The following is a 16042-nucleotide window of genomic DNA, read 5'->3' as shown; positions in this document are numbered from 1 at the left end:
GTTTGGACAACATCCTGAGGATCATTAAATGCTGACTGAGACAGCATCTCCTCCCATCAGTAACTGGATCAGAACCAGGATAGATATCCTGATCACATCTTCTAGATTTCTCTGCTGATTCCATCTGCACTTGTTGTGCACCTGATTATCGTTTCCATCTGACTTGCTTAGAATTAATAGCTGATTTTCCCCCTTTTTTCAGTCATTACGTATGAATTGTTTATTTTACCAAATAAAATGATTGTTTTAGATGGTGTTGACAAAACAATTCAATTTCAATTTTTCAATTCAGTTTATTTCTATAGCGCCAAATTCACAACACATGTCATCTCAAGGCACTTTACAGTTCAACCAGATCATACAGTCAAATTGATACAAAGTTTTCTATCTAAGGAAAACCAGTTGATTGCATCGACTCAAACACAATCCCTCACATTGAGCATGCTTGTAGCGACAGTGGAGAGGAAAAACTCCCTTTTAACAGGAAGAAACCTCCAGCAGAACCAGGCTCAGTGTGAGCGGCCATCTGCCGAGGCCGACTGATGAAATAGGGGTCCCTATGTCCTCCAGCAGTCTAAGCCTATAGCAGCATAACTATAGAGGTAGCTCAGGATAACAATCTTCTTAAAGTTTAGTCAACTTGGCCTGTAGGTGGTGCAGCTGTTTGTGAGCATGACCCATGTACGGAGGCCTTAGTGCGCGGGTGACCCAGATTCGAATCCGTCCTATGGTCCTTTCCAGCATGTCTCTCCTTCTCTCTCATACCCATTTTCCTGTCAGCCTACTGTACGAAAAACAAAACAAAAAAATTAAAAAGTTTAGCCAGCATTGGAAATCTGCCCAGAATTTAAAAATTGGTTCATAAAGGAAAATTAAATAATAATTTTGAATTGCATCTCTTTAATTTTTCGGTGGCAGAGGGTAAGTTATGTAATTCATTAAATAATTAATTTCTCCTTCTGAATGCAGACAAAACAAAAACTCTATAGTCCTGGGATTTTTGTCCAGAGCTTTCCCCTCCTTGGGGGACATGTTGATCAGCTCCAGAGTCCGGATTACGTCAAATCTCCTCTCCAGAAGAACCGTCACCTCTGTAAACAAAGACAAGTGGATCTGAAGTCAACCTTAACAAGGTGGCAAACACATCACTGACCTACTTCTGACTTCCTCTCCCAATTTCAGCTTTATTCAGCTAAAGCAGTCCAGATACTCTGGGCGTATTACCCTGTGGTAATGGAACTGCCCGCACGCTCACAGTCGCCAGTTTGTTGGGAGTGGTGACGGTGACAAGTATATTAGAGTCCACCTGCTGGGACTCAGATGAACGTTCTTCTTTTACCTAGAAAAAAAAAAAAACATTGGACAGGCATGAAAACAGGTGAATGTGAGAGTAGACCCCAAGGTTTAAGAAAGTCTACCCTGTAGGGGCTTCAAGAGGTCTTGCACCTTTTGAACCATTAAGCATGTTTAGCTTGATGCATATTATATGTCTCTAGTGGGAAAATTTAAAATTTTGCAGCTATCAAAAAAACAAAACAATCAGAGAAGCTGATCCAGGAGCATCTTTGAGACAGATGCTGCATGCAAGCAGATATTCTCATGGCCTCAGATAATGGACTTGTATCTGTGCTCGTCCTGTTGGATCTCAGTGCTGCATTTGATCCAGTTGACCATAATATTCTTTTAGAAAGACTTTTGTAGGAATTAAAGCAACAGCATTAGTTTGGTTTAAATCGTATATATGTGACCGATTTCAGTTTTGTTATGTTAATGATAAATCCACTTCCACTGTTATGCTGATGATATCCAGCTATATCTGTCTATAAATCCAGATAAAGCATAGATTACAGGCATGCAAGCTATGTAATCAAGACATAAAAACCTGGATGGCTCTTAACTTTCTCCTTCCGAATGCAGACAAAACAGAAGTTATAGTCTTTGGACCAGAGTCTTTGAAAAAGAAGCTGATTAGCCAGTCACTTCATTTGGATGGGATTAAACTGATTTCAGATAATAAAGTTAAAAATCTTGGTGTTATTTTCAATCAGGACCTGTCATTTAAATCCCATATCAAAGAGGTTTTTAGAATTTCCTTCTTTCATCTTGGGAATATTGCAAAAATTAGGAATATCCTGTCCAGGGGTGATGCTGAGCATTTGTTACTTCAAGGCTGGACTATTGTAATTCTTTACTATCAGGAAGTCCACAAACTGTAGTTAAAAGCCTTCAGCTGATCCAAAATGCTACAGCCAGAGTTCTAATGAAAATTAAAAAGAGAGATCATATCTCTCCTATCCTGGCTTCTCTTCATTGGCTTCCTGTTAAATCCAGAATAGAATTTAAAATCCTCCTTCTCACATATAAAACCTTAAATGGCCAAGCTCCATCTGATATCAGAGATCTGATTGTTCCTTATGTTCCTAACAGAGCACTTCGCTCTCAATCTGCAGGTTTACTAGTGGTTCCTAGAATTTCTAAAAGTAGAATGGGAGGCAGATCTTTTAGTTATCAAACTCCTCTCCTGTGGAACCAACTACCAGTTTTAGTCCGTGAGGCAGACACCCTGTCTACTTTTAAGGCTAGGCTTAAAACTTTCCTTTTTGATAACGCTTATAGTTAGGGTGGCTCAGGTTATCCTGAGCTATCTCTATAGTTATGCTGCTATAGGCTTAGACTGCTGGAGGACATAGGGACCCCCATTTCATCATTCTGCTTCATTCTCTCTCTATTCTCCTATTCTGCAGAATCTGTTAGTTCAATCTCTAACCTTCTACTCTCTCTGCTTTTCCTCAGAGTAGCTTTGCCTCGTCTGTTCCTGTCTGGCTGTGATGTCATCCTGGAAAGAAACATCAGCTGTGCTGCTTCCATCAACACCCTTGTTTATAGACGCTGGAGATCGGCCTATTTTCCAGTGTAGTCCTGTTTCTCTGACCGTGACTGGCTTGATGTGCTCTCTTCATCCATGGGAGCTGACTCGGTGCTCGTCTGCCTGGCTGTGTGTTTCCTGGATGGGGCCGCCTTTTGCAGCTGCTTTTGTATCTCTGCCTCTGTCACGTTGAACCCCAGTCGGCCTCGGCAGATGGCCGCTCACACTGAGCCTGGTTCTGCTGGAGGTTTCTTCCTGTTAAAAGGGAGTTTTTCCTCTCCACTGTCACAACAAGCATGCTTAGTGTGAGGGATTGTATTTGAGTCAATGAGTCGATGCAATCAACTGGTTTTCCTTAGATAGAAAACAATTTGACTGTATGATCTGGTTGAACTCTAAAGTGCCTTGAGATGACTTGTGTTGTGAATTTGGCGCTATAGAAATAAACTGAATTGAATTGAATAATTAGTTCTTGTTTTAATGATCTGATCTGCTGTAAAGTCCTTTAAACTTCTAATTTGATTTGGTAAAAGTTCATTTAAGAGGAAAAAAGGTCTGAGTCCAACAAAATATTTCTATAGAATTCAGCAGTTTGTTATACAGTTTTTCGGGGCACTTTAGGTTGAACTGGACACAAAAACTAGCAAAATTCTTCTAAATCTATGTTACAATATATATATATATATATATATATATATATATATATATATATATATATATATATATATATATATATATATATATATATATACATAATTTATCGACAATCAGAGTCTGAGTGATGTTTTATTTTGAAAAATATAAAAAATTGCGGTATTCTCTCCCAGTTACATCAGTCGGTGCATCTGTGCCTCTTGACACAGGTTAATTCAGTTCAAGACGCATCCTATCTATAACATTCTATCTTTGTGAAGCGGGATTTTCTGCGGTTACAGCGACCAAAACAAAGCTACGGAGCAGACTGGACATCAGGAGCACACTTCGTGTGTCATTGTCTCCGATTACGCCTAGATGGGACCGGCTTGTTGTTTTATTTTTATGCTGTTTGTATTTGATTTTATTCTAGTCGTATCATTTTACTTGACCGTATTTAACCGTCCGTGAAAATATTGTCAGACATATAGCGGTCCGTGGTGCAAAAAGGTTGGGGACCTCTGTCCTAAAACAAAATTGCCTATCTTAAACCACAAGGAATCTGTATTTCTGAGAAAATATTTTAGCCATTTAATGATTAAAAGATTGCCACTAAAATAGTAATCTTTTCAGAGTGATTTGGGGGCACAGGTAAATTTGGACCAGTTAGTTTTCTTTCTTTGTTTCCTTCTCCAGACATGTCCTCAGGATCAAGTTTTCTACATTAACTCTATCCAGTCAATGTGATAACTTTAGCTTTTAGCTCTGAATGAGCTAATCTGAGTTATCACATGCTAACCACAGCTTTAAAATACTAAACACAAAATTGATTAAATACATTTGATTACACTGTAAAAGTCAAAATGGCTAGAAATTATCACAAAATTTTAATTTGCGAATTCTTTAAGAGATGTAGCATATCAACAAGGTGAATTAATTGAAAGTACCTTAATGCTGTGACTTGTATAAAATCTGAATATGTCATGATCGGTTTCAGGAATCTGCAGAGATGCAGAGAAACCACTCTGAGAACACAGAGAAAAGTTTAACAGGTTTATTTGTAGCAATGTGAACGGAGGTTGGATCTGGAACTCAGTAAACTGGTGAACTGGAAAGTCTGAAGGGGAGATCACAGAGATTAGTTCAGGGACCGTGGGAAATGAGACTGCGACTTGAATTACCGTAAATTCTCTAATATTGGCCTGTATTCCAATAGCGGCCGGGACTCTAACATTGGCCGGTCTCGCTGTCAGAGGAGGTAAATAATGGCCGGTCTCTAATACAGGCCGGGGCTATAAACGTTTTTTCTGGGCATACCTCAACATTATACTTGTGGTAGTAACATACAAGTACCACAGCCCTGCGCAGCTGGACGACAGGCCCTGACTGCTGCCCGTCTGCGCGAGGAAGAGAACAGACACGCAGCAGAACATGAGGAGGAGCGCGAGTGATGAGGAGATTAAAGGGAGAGATGAAGAGGAGGAGGAAACTGAGGAGGAGAATTAAACAGAATTGGAGGATTTTTTTTTTTTTTACTTCAAACCAAGCGAGACATGGTAACTGTACTTTTTCAATAAATGAACCTAGTGTTTTATAGGTTCAAATAGACACAAAATCTCATTTTTATTCATTCCACTGGTAGTCTGTTTTGCTCAAATAGCAATAGAGGCCTGTCTCTAATACTGGCCTCTTTCCAATAAAGGCCTGGACCGCGATGCACTTGAGTGAAATAAAGGCCCGGGCCTATATTAGAGAATTTACGGTATGCTGGAATGGGACTCGGCGGAGTAATGGAGCGGACTGCCACTTGGATTTCCGATGGGAACTTGAACGGATCATGTGGAGGTTTTCCCTCGCTCAGTGTGTACTCAGTTAATTCTTCCAGGGGGACAAGGTCCAGGTATCCAGTTACACAAGAAGACTTCCTGCCGAAGAGCAAAGACAAAAGCAACATAAGACTCAGGTAAGGTTCAGGTAAGGCTCAGGTTAGGCTCAGGTTAGGCTCAGGTAAGGCTCAGGTAAGGCTCAGGTAAGGCTCAGTTAGGCTCAGGTTAGGCTCAGGTAAGGCTCAGGTAAGGCTCAGTTAGGCTCAGGTTAGGCTCAGGTTAGGCTCGAGTACCCAAAACTGGCAAACACTCTGGTGTCGAGGTACAGACAGCCCACTGCTCAAGTACTCCTCCAGTCATGAACCAACGAGCCGCAGGTGTGCAGGGAGGACCAACGAGGAAAGGGCACTACCTGTTGGTGGAGAGAGAAGGGACACACAAACAACCCACACAAACTGGATTCCTAACAGAATGGAGTTTAAAGGCTGAAGTAGACAGAAGTAGTCAGATGTCAGATCCTTCGCTGAATTTCATTCAATGTCAGAGATTTTTCACTTTTGTTGAGCAACAAAACAGAAATTGAAAGGTTTCCATTTGTAGGACGGTGATTTGCAGAAGAATTTTTGACTCTGACTTTGTCTGTTTCCATGGTAACTATTCCTCTGATTAATGCCCAGGAAAGATCTACAAGATTTAAGAAAAACATGTTTAACATGCAGTTCGGTGACAAATGACAACAACTTGGAATTAGTTTGACAAAGTAGAGTTTTCTAACAGATGTAAACCTGGTCATCTCCTGATCTATTGAGGAAGGTCTCTTCCTGCCTTCCAACCTGAGTTTTCTGCTGCTGTTCCTGAGCAAAGTTCTGACTGAGCTCTGTTATCAGATTGCAATAAAAACCAATCAAATAACTCTATAAAAGGTCCATTAAAATACTTGAAAATGAAGCCGCAGTCTTTGCACACATGTGCCCTTCTAGAGAAATATAGCTTCCTAAATTTAGAAAATCTCAAGATATTTAGATATTGTTGGCTAAAATTTAGGGTATTAAATGGCTCTGCCATTTAAATGCTCTCACCACCCTTGGAAGAATTTATTAGAAAAATTATTTGTGAAGGATGAGAAGTATAAGAAGGGAGGACTGTGAGATCCAGTTCAGGAAATGCACCTTTGCACAGAACATTCTCTCAGTCAAGGGAAGCATGACTTAGAATGCATTGCCGTCAGCACTCAGGGAATCTGGTGCTAAGCACTTTAGCATGATCTACCTCAATATTGGAAATACCTTAAGACATTAGCCTAACTCAGGTATGCAGTCCTGTTCACTGTGTGTTATGTCATCTGTGGGTATTGCAATGTAATTCCTCTGAAACTGTTCATTGTTTTTATGATTTTTGTGTGTATTTTGTCCTTGTTACATGTATATAATCAGTGGTCTGTATTTATTGTTACACCTTATTTTTCTCCTTGTACCTGCTGCCCCCATCCTATGGGACTATGGATGGAAACTAGCCTTGAGCTACATGCAAGTGTATTTACAGCTCCTGCTGTTCATTTATACATGCTGTTCTTTTCAAATCCTAAAACAGAAAGAAATAAATGAATAAATTCAATGCAGCTCCTCCCATTCTCACGCTGAGACTTTCATTCTGATAAACAAATATAATAAAGACAGTTCACAAGGAAAATAAAGAAAATCCATGGAAAAAGGAAGCATAAAGTCCGAATGTAACACAAAAGCATTTCTAAGGGTTTCAGATCAGCTACAATCTTTGCCAAAGTCCTCTAGCATAACATGAATGCTTTAGGGCATTCTCCCAGACTTATCTAATTTTTATATCAATGGTTTTCAACTAAGGGCTGTTTCTCTAAAGCAGGATTCAGAAATCAAGGATCAGACATAAAGCTAAGTTTGACATGGCCCAATTAGTTCATCCTGGCCTTCTCTGTTTCTCAAAGGCTAAACCAGGATCAGGAGGCGTGGTTATGTGAAGCCATGCTTAAAGGAATAGTACACCCAAAACATGATTAGCCTTCATTTTCTACTCACCCCCATGCTGAACAACACTCTGGAGTACTTTTTTGATATCTCAAATGCATCTGGAGATCTGGGAGGCTTCTTGCTGTCTGCTAACATTCAAATAATGGAGGTCTATGGTGCCCGAGGCAGAAAGGTCCATAAAAGTCCACAAAAAACGTGTCAATATTCCTCCATACTGCTCGTCCAATGTAATCCAAGTGTCCTGAGTGGGTAGCATCCAGAATTTACTCGAAACGAAGTCATTTAGAATGTTTTTAGAGCATAAACAGTAGTGTATAGGATTTCCTGAAAGCGCGCACATGCGCGTTCACGACACTACGGAAACCGCGGCAGACCAAACCAGATGAAAGTGCGCATTCAGCTCGGCAAAGAACTCATGCTCTTCCTCAACACTGAAGTCCTCAGACATTTTTCTTTCGTTGTTTCTTTCTTTGCACAGGTAAACAGCACATTTCTTCTTCTACGCTTGCATTATCAGCAGAGCAGACGCTGAATGCGCACTTTCATCTGGTTTGGTCTGCCGGCTTCCGTAGACTCGTGAACGCGCAGGCGCGCGCTTTCAGGAACGCGCTTATGAACTCAACACAAGTGCTGGCTGTTTAAAGCTAGTTCACATAGAATAATAAAATAAATAGATTTCAGGTCAATGTTGTAAAAAAAAAAAACTCCAACTGATACAACAAAGTGCTTTCCTGCCAGCTATAGCTGCCCTGTCATTGTTTCTGGGTGGCTGGTAGGTTGTTGGTCAGTGGTGTATCTTAAATCTGAAACAGAAATTAATACCATGTCAGATAGATGCACAGCATAACAGGAATTCCAAGTGTATAAGTAGCATATAGGTCTGTTTTTAACCTTAACAAAAACTAAGTCTCTGTAAAAACTACATTTGACAATCCATTTCAAACTCATACAAACAACCTAACTATCATTTTATGCAGGAATAAATTGCAGACATTTTTTTGTGTGCATGCATTTTGGTTGTATTAATATTGATGCCAATTCAAATCAAATGTCCTTGTAAAAGTAATGTGCAGATAAACAGAGCAGCATTTTATGTCACCAAATAAAGACATTGGGAGTTTGCATCCCTGCAGTGGTTCCCCTAGCAATGGCTATTTTGTGTATGAAAATCTAGGTTAAAGTTGTTCTGAATTAAGTGTGGCAAATTATTTTTATTCTGTCTTATCCTGATAAATTGTTTCAGTTCGTTTTAGCATTTAGCATACATGTGTAGCTGCCGAGGTGTTTTGTGTTAACTATAGTTCACTTGCAGCTCCTAGATTACCTAAAACGTCTGTCTGCTTTAATCAAACTTGCAATTTAACTGAATCTATAGTTGCCCGGCCAGTATAACATATCTAAGTTAGCGTAAATTTAACTTCACATTCAGTTCTATCAATAAGTGGCTACGGTCGCTACGTGCTAAGAAGCTAACGTAACGTAGCCAGCCTGGATACTAAATGCTATGAAAGTTAGCCAACATCAGTTAGTTTATCATTGGGACATTATAGCCTTTGATTTAATGTTACATTATAAACAACCACCACCAATCTTTCTGTCAACTTACCGTAATGTATTTGAACTGCGACGTGTCTCTTCAGGTTTGTTGTGTTTTTTCCAGCTACCATGTGGCCACATTCCTTCCTTTCGACTAAAATCAAGCATTTGGTTTTGTTCTCCACTTCAATTAAGCGAAAATGTGTCCATAGATCACGTCTCCTCTTTCTCCCGAATCCAGTGCAGAGCATGTTTTACTTTTAACCTGTCGCCTTGAATCCAGCTCCTGTCTGCTCCATGTAATGTGTAGGCTGCTCTGTGTCCGCCGCCCGCTCCAGGTTTGAAAGTGGGTGAGCTAACGAGGAGGAGGAGACAGGATTTGAAAAAACCATGAAATAATAATATGTGATTTTCGTCTCGTCTTTGTTTGTGAATTAAAACGTCCATAGATTCTTTATTTACTGAACTGCATTTTCGTCTCGTCTTTATTAGTCCACGAAAATTATTTCTGATTTACTCCCAGTTATTGTTCATTAGTGGGGATTTTCGTCTCGTCTAGTTTTCGTTCGGTGAAAAATGTGCCTTGACGAAAATATTTTCATTTAGTGTTCATTAACGAAATTAACACCAGTCCACAGCTTTCTGAGTCCACCATCCTGGTTTTCTGTAACAGCCCCCTGAAGTAGCTTCAAACATGCCATGATATCATCGTATTAAACATCTATCAGCCAATTTGGTATTTATGAAATTAGCAATTGGTTCAAATGCATCTGTAAATATTTCAATGGCCGTCGGAACATCTACAACATGAAGCTAAATATAAACCTGCAGTGTTTTTATTCAGAGAATTCACTTGGTTTCCAACTGGATTAATTGGTTTGTAAGGCAGACTTCCAATATGGCTGACGAGCGTATGGCAGAGACACGGTCCATGTCATGCTGTGGCTGTGTTGTGATTATATTGGCGTCAGAATGGATTAAAGAAATCCAACCACTCAGAAGTTATTATTTCACTGTTTTGTTCTGTTTGTTTTTTGTAAATTGAAGTGTAGGAGATGCTGTTTTTTTCCCTCAATGTTTGTTATAGATTATTTTTACAAGAGCTCTAGTAGTTTTACTTGTTATTGTGTTTGTTCAATTAAAAAGAACCTCGGCAGCATGTAGAAACCTCTGCTTTTCAGAATAAAATATATTTTTAGTTTAGTGCTATTCTCTTACACTTAGTTAAAAAAAGGTTTAGCTTATCAGCTTGCAGGGAATGTGACCTAATGAGGGTAAATCAGGAGGCCCCTCTGAAAAGGTTGAGACATACAGGACTGTCTCTGAAGCATCAGGAATTATTCCAAGCAGCATTGAAGTACACATCTATTGGTAGCAGTAGCTTTTCACTTTGTTTTGCAATCATCTCTTAGGGCCGGATTTATCAAGATCCAATTTTGCGTGCAACAATTTGCGCTCGCAAACTGGAATTTTGCGCGAGGGGCTGAACCATGGTTTACGGGTGATTTAACAAGAGTGATTGCGTAACTGGTGGCAGTTGCAAAACTGTTGGAGTCACCCTATTTAAATTATGGTTTTGCACGTTTTGTGGTTTGCGGCAAAGTAAAAAAAAAAAAAAAAAAAAAAAAAAAATAATAAAATAAATATATATATATATATATATATATATATATATATATATATATATATATATATATATATATATATATATATATATATATATATATATATATATATATATATTATATATATATATATATATATATATACACACATACACTCACCGGCCACTTTATTAGGTACCCCATGCTAGTAACGGGTTGGACCCCCTTTTGCCTTCAGAACTGCCTCAATTCTTCATGGCATAGATTCAACAAGGTGCTGGAAGCATTCCTCAGGGAGTTTGGTCCATATTGACATGATGGCATCACACAGTTGCCGCAGATTTGTCGGCTGCACATCCATGATGCGAATCTCCCGTTCCACCACATCCCAAAGATGCTCTATTGGATTGAGATCTGGTGACTGTGGAGGCCATTTCAGTACAGTGAGCTCATTGCCATGTTCAAGAAACCAGTCTGAGATGATTCCACCTTTATGACATGGCGCATTATCCTGCTGAAAGTAGTCATCAGAAGTTGGGTACATTGTGGTCATAAAGGGATGGACATGGTCAGCAACAATACTCAGGTAGGCTGTGGCGTTGCAACGATGCTCAGTTAGTAACAAGGGGCCCAAAGAGTGCCAAGAAAATATTCCCCACACCATGACACCACCACCACCTGAACCGTTGATACAAGGCAGGATGGATCCATGCTTTCATGTTGTAGACGCCAAATTCTGACCCTACCATCCGAATGTCGCAGCAGAAATCGAGACTCATCAGACCAGGCAACGTTTTTCCAATCTTCTATTGTCCAATTTTGATGAGCTTGTGCAAATTGTAGCCTCAGTTTCCTGTTCTTAGCTGAAAGGAGTGGCACCCGGTGTGGTCTTCTGCTGCTGTAGCCCATCTGCCTCAAAGTTCGACGTACTGTGCGTTCAGAGATGCTCTTCTGCCCACCTTGGTTGTAACGGGTGGTTATTTGAGTCACTGTTGCCCTTCTATCAGCTCGAACCAGTCTGGCCATTCTCCTCTGACCTCTGACATCAACAAGGCATTTCCGCCCACAGAACTGCCGCTCACTGGATGTTTTTTCTTTTTCAGACCATTCTCTGTAAACCCTAGAGATGGTTGTGCGTGAAAATCCCAGTAGATCAGCAGTTTCTGAAATACTCAGACCAGCCCTTCTGGCACCAACAATCATGCCACGTTCAAAGTCACTCAAATCACCTTTCTTCCCCATACTGATGCTCGGTTTGAACTGCAGGAGATTTTCTTGACCATGTCTACATGCCTAAATGCACTGAGTTGCCGCCATGTGATTGGCTGCTTAGAAATTAAGTGTTAACGAGCAGTTGGACAGGTGTACCTAATAAAGTGGCCGTTGAGTATATATATATATATATATATATATATATATATATATATATATATATATATATATGTATATATATATATATATATATAAACTTTGGCAACCTTTAGTCCCTAAGGTGGTATGTGGCTGAATTTCTACTTCACTGCAGTAAAAAAACAAAAAACAGGTGTTTTGTATTGGCCTGTAGAAAAATGCACATACCAAATGGCTCACAAGAAGTGACTTTGGATGAGATTACTGCGCGTACGCATCCCCGCAGCATTGGCATGTTGCTCCACAGGCGCAGGGGGGAGGTCGGGGTTCTCCGGTAGGGCATCAGGGCGACATGGCATTTAGAACGTCGGACAGCACTTCTGAAAAAACTAGATTGGGAGATCCCAGCTCTCGTTGCAACCGTACGCTGGAATGACCCAGATGCAAAAAAGTGCAATGTTGCAAGGAGTTTTGTGATAACTGGTATTGCGTGGGTCCTCCTTGTGGCTGGTTCCAAATCCATTCTGAGTTCCCCCAACAGCTCCAAAATGGCAATGCTGGATAAACGAAATGTTTTGATGATCGTTTCCTCGTTCATTCCAAAAATATTCACACAGAGTGAAAAAATGCGTTCTCTGCGTCTCCTTGCTTCATTTCGATGTCTCCTTCTTGCGACAATAAACGCTGCCATGTATGCGCAATTACGCATACAGACCATTTGCACCTTCTTTTGAAACATGTTAAATATAGAGTCAGATACCGTTAGAAAAATTGCTTTCAGGTTTGATCACTTTGCGAGTGCTAAATTAATATATTTACATATTCTCCTCCCACAAGACGCACGTTTGTGTGTAAACGCCCCATATTGCATATTCATTGCAGAAAAAGTACTAAATGGATAAGAGGCGCTATTTAGCACGTTTTAAAGACCAAATCCTTTTAGCACGCTGTTGATAGATCAGTTTGTACATTTTTTAGCGTGCGCAGTGAAATAGCTCACGTTTTTATACACGCAAACCTTTGATAGATCCGGCCCTTAGTTTTCATTAAACATGAGGGGCGACAGTGGCGTCGAAAGTAGGAGTTTTCCCTGAAATTGAAGGATTGACGCTTCAGGCCTCGACTCCGACTTCCAGTGTCGTCGTGTCCTTGGGCAAGACACTTCACCTGCATTGTCTACTGATGGTAGTCAGTGGCGCCAGTGTACGGCAGCCCCGCTTCTGTCAGTGAGCCCCAGGGCAGCTGTGGCTACAATGTAGCTTGCCACCATCAGTGGTGAGTGTGTGCATGAATGGGTGAATGAATGTAGTGTAAAGCGCTTTGGTCAAGTCTCCTGACTTGAAAAAAAGGTGTTATATGAGTACAGGTCATTTGCTTATACTTCAAATTAGCAATTGTTAAAATTGTTAAAAAACACAATATATGCATACATACATACACTACTGTTCAAAAGTTTGGGGTCACATTGAAATGTCCTCATTTTTGAAGGAAAAGCACTGTACTTTTCAATGAAGATAACTTTAAACTGTTTATCTTGAGCAATGATATCAAATTTCATTGCGGAGGAGAGAGAAAATTTATTTTTAAGGACTTAGAGAATAAGCAGTAAGGAACTGAGGTAAAAAAAAATATTTGGTTTTTGTAAACCAGGGTGGAAACTGCCCTTAGTCCCGCCTTACTGCCCCATTGGTTAGAGTGACAGTCAGTCACACAGTGCATGCAGCCAATTGACACACCTGAGGCAATTATTTAGGCTTGCTCCAGTTTTCCCCAGTCAGATGTGAGGGGGAGAGCTGGAGACAAAGGAGCTACAGGTTGGTGTTCCCAAACAATCAGTTTCTCTTTGTTTGTAATGCACTGTTTAACCTCACAATATAAAAATCATGTAGATCCGAGAAATCCAGTGAGTTTGGAGCCTTGGAGCTGCCATACTCTCATCCATTATTGGAATTGGTGAGTAGAGAGCACAATGTTTGTTGTTTTAGCATGTTGGTGGCAGCAAATGCTATGTGTGATCATCAATTGTTGTAATCTAACTTTAAGATGATGAGATAAATGTTCTTTATTTGGTCTGATAGATTAGATTTTACATTTATTTCTGTGTGAAACTGGAAAAGTCTAGTTAACTAGCCGGCTGGAAATTTACTGGTCCTGTTTATTTTAATACAGGCCAGGTGATCCCTTTTTAGGGAAAAAGATGGCGAGCTTCTGAAAACTGGCTGGAGCCAGGAGAGCCTTAAGAATCACTCCACAGTGGACTGGTCTGAATCATTTCCCCCCTCCATCTCACCACTCAGGCATACACTCCATTATTCACCTCTTCACCTGAAACAACTTGCGCTGGGACATTCTTCAACTTAAATATCTGGATAATCCAACCATGGATTTCTGAATGTGTGTCGGTCAGACTCTGGACTGATCAGCGGGGAATTTAAGACCAGTTGTGCACAAACGAAAGGATTGCCACAGTACTGTGTATATATATATTTTTTTGTATTTATTTTGGGTTCTATGTATGTTGTCTTGTATTGTTTACTTTAAATTTGTCTAATACATGGTATTGAAAGCAGTTTTGTGTTGTTTTATTGATTACTGACAACGGCTCCAGTAGACGAATTCTAGTCTTCTGATTTTCTTCCATCTAGTCCTTTTACAATTTAAATAGTGCTACATTATTGGCGAGCTAGCCAGGAGCTGTTTTGATCAGTAATCAATAGAAAACAGTTGAGTTGCACAAATAAGGTTCCTACTCACCAATTCAATTTCCATTATGGAGGTTTTTGAAACCCTTGGTCTAAAAATCCCTAACACAGTATTGATTGATGGAGTCCCAGAGAACCCCACTGATGAACTTATTGATTTTCTTGAACAGTATGGTGATATTAAGCAGAGAACTACCATCGATTCATCTGAATCAGAATTTGATCAAATGTTGGTTGTTGAATTTGATTCTGGGTTGTCTTTAGCACGCTTATCTCCAGTATTACCATATACATTTACATCAAGGGTGGGTGATAAATTTCATATTGAAACTTTATCTGAGATTTATGCCTCAAAGGTTGGTGGTTTAAAGACAAACAAGTATTTGGATGATTTACAAGAAATTGCCAAAATGTCCGGAAAAAATTACACTCAAGTTCTCACAGAAGTGATGTCCCAGATACAGCAGTCTATTGCAGAGTTCTGTCCTGTGGTGCTAAAGAAGGCAAAAGAGGAACAGCTTGCAGATGAAGATGGAGGGCAGCAGCCATCAGCTCATGCCCCAACTCAACTCCCTTTTCCTCTGTCATCAATCTCACAGTCAGTTCCTCTCCCGTCCAGCTCTGCTGTCTCTAACAGAGCTGAAGTGCCAGGTCAGGAGAGGCGGTCCACACCCATTTCCGCTGGTGATCTTAATCCTCCTGAGGTGCAACGGTACGTTGTGGAGCATGTTGTTAGGAGTGGGGACAGCTCTCTAAATATGCATACATCCCATAGACTGAGAGCATTCTCTGGAAAAGTCCCCAGGCCAAGTCATGAGACAGACTATGACACGTGGCGTTCAAGTGTTGAATTAGTTCTTCAAGATCCCTCTATGTCACAGCTGCAATGTACCAGAGTAATTCGTGACAGTTTACTTCCACCTGCCTGTGATATAGTGAAACATTTGAGTCCTGACACATTACCAAAAGTATACCTGGAACAACTTGATTCAGCTTATGGAACTGTTCAAGATGGAGAGGAGTTGTATGTTAAATTCATGGACACCTATCAGGACAGTGGAGAAAAGCTGTCTGCCTATTTGCAGCGTCTGCAGGTTGTATTACAGAGTGCAGTAAAGAGAGGTGTTTTGGAGAAGGACATGGATGCACGACTGTTGACCCAATTCTGCAGAGGGTGTTGGGACAACAATCTAATCTCAGAACTTCAACTTAAACAGAGAAAAAATAATCCACCATCATTTGCTGAGCTTTTGTTGTTACTTAGAACTGAAGAGGACAGGGAAGCAGCAAAGACCTTGAGGATGAAGCATCATTTGGGAACCACTAAACAGAAGGTTGTGTCTCAGGTCCAGTTTGCTAGACTAAACAGCTTTCACAACAGATGGCTGCAATACAGCAGCAGCTCACTGCTTTAACAGCAGGTCAAATGGGCACTAAGCTACCTTTTGCTGGAAGAGTTACTTCAAAGCCTATTGTGAAAAAGACTGTTAAAGATGTAAAATTCGGCATGTCTAGCTCTAAA

General features: G+C 40.3%; 1 long non-coding RNA gene across 1 annotated transcript; it reads left to right on the top strand.

The window, feature by feature from the left end:
- The first annotated feature begins 13573 nt into the window (after positions 1 to 13573).
- On the top strand, positions 13574 to 14812 carry LOC119779378. The gene is made up of 3 exons (XR_005280216.1): positions 13574 to 13632; positions 13708 to 13771; positions 13988 to 14812. It is a non-coding gene; the product is annotated as an uncharacterized LOC119779378 (long non-coding RNA).
- The last annotated feature ends 1230 nt before the right edge of the window (positions 14813 to 16042 follow it).

The sequence above is a fragment of the Cyprinodon tularosa genome, unplaced genomic scaffold, assembly GCF_016077235.1.
Source record: "Cyprinodon tularosa strain WSP-4 unplaced genomic scaffold, ASM1607723v1 ctg1466, whole genome shotgun sequence".
NCBI classification, from domain to species: Eukaryota; Metazoa; Chordata; class Actinopteri; order Cyprinodontiformes; family Cyprinodontidae; genus Cyprinodon; species Cyprinodon tularosa.
Note: the sequence above shows the minus strand (reverse complement) of the source record. Positions and strands in the feature narration are given on the sequence as shown.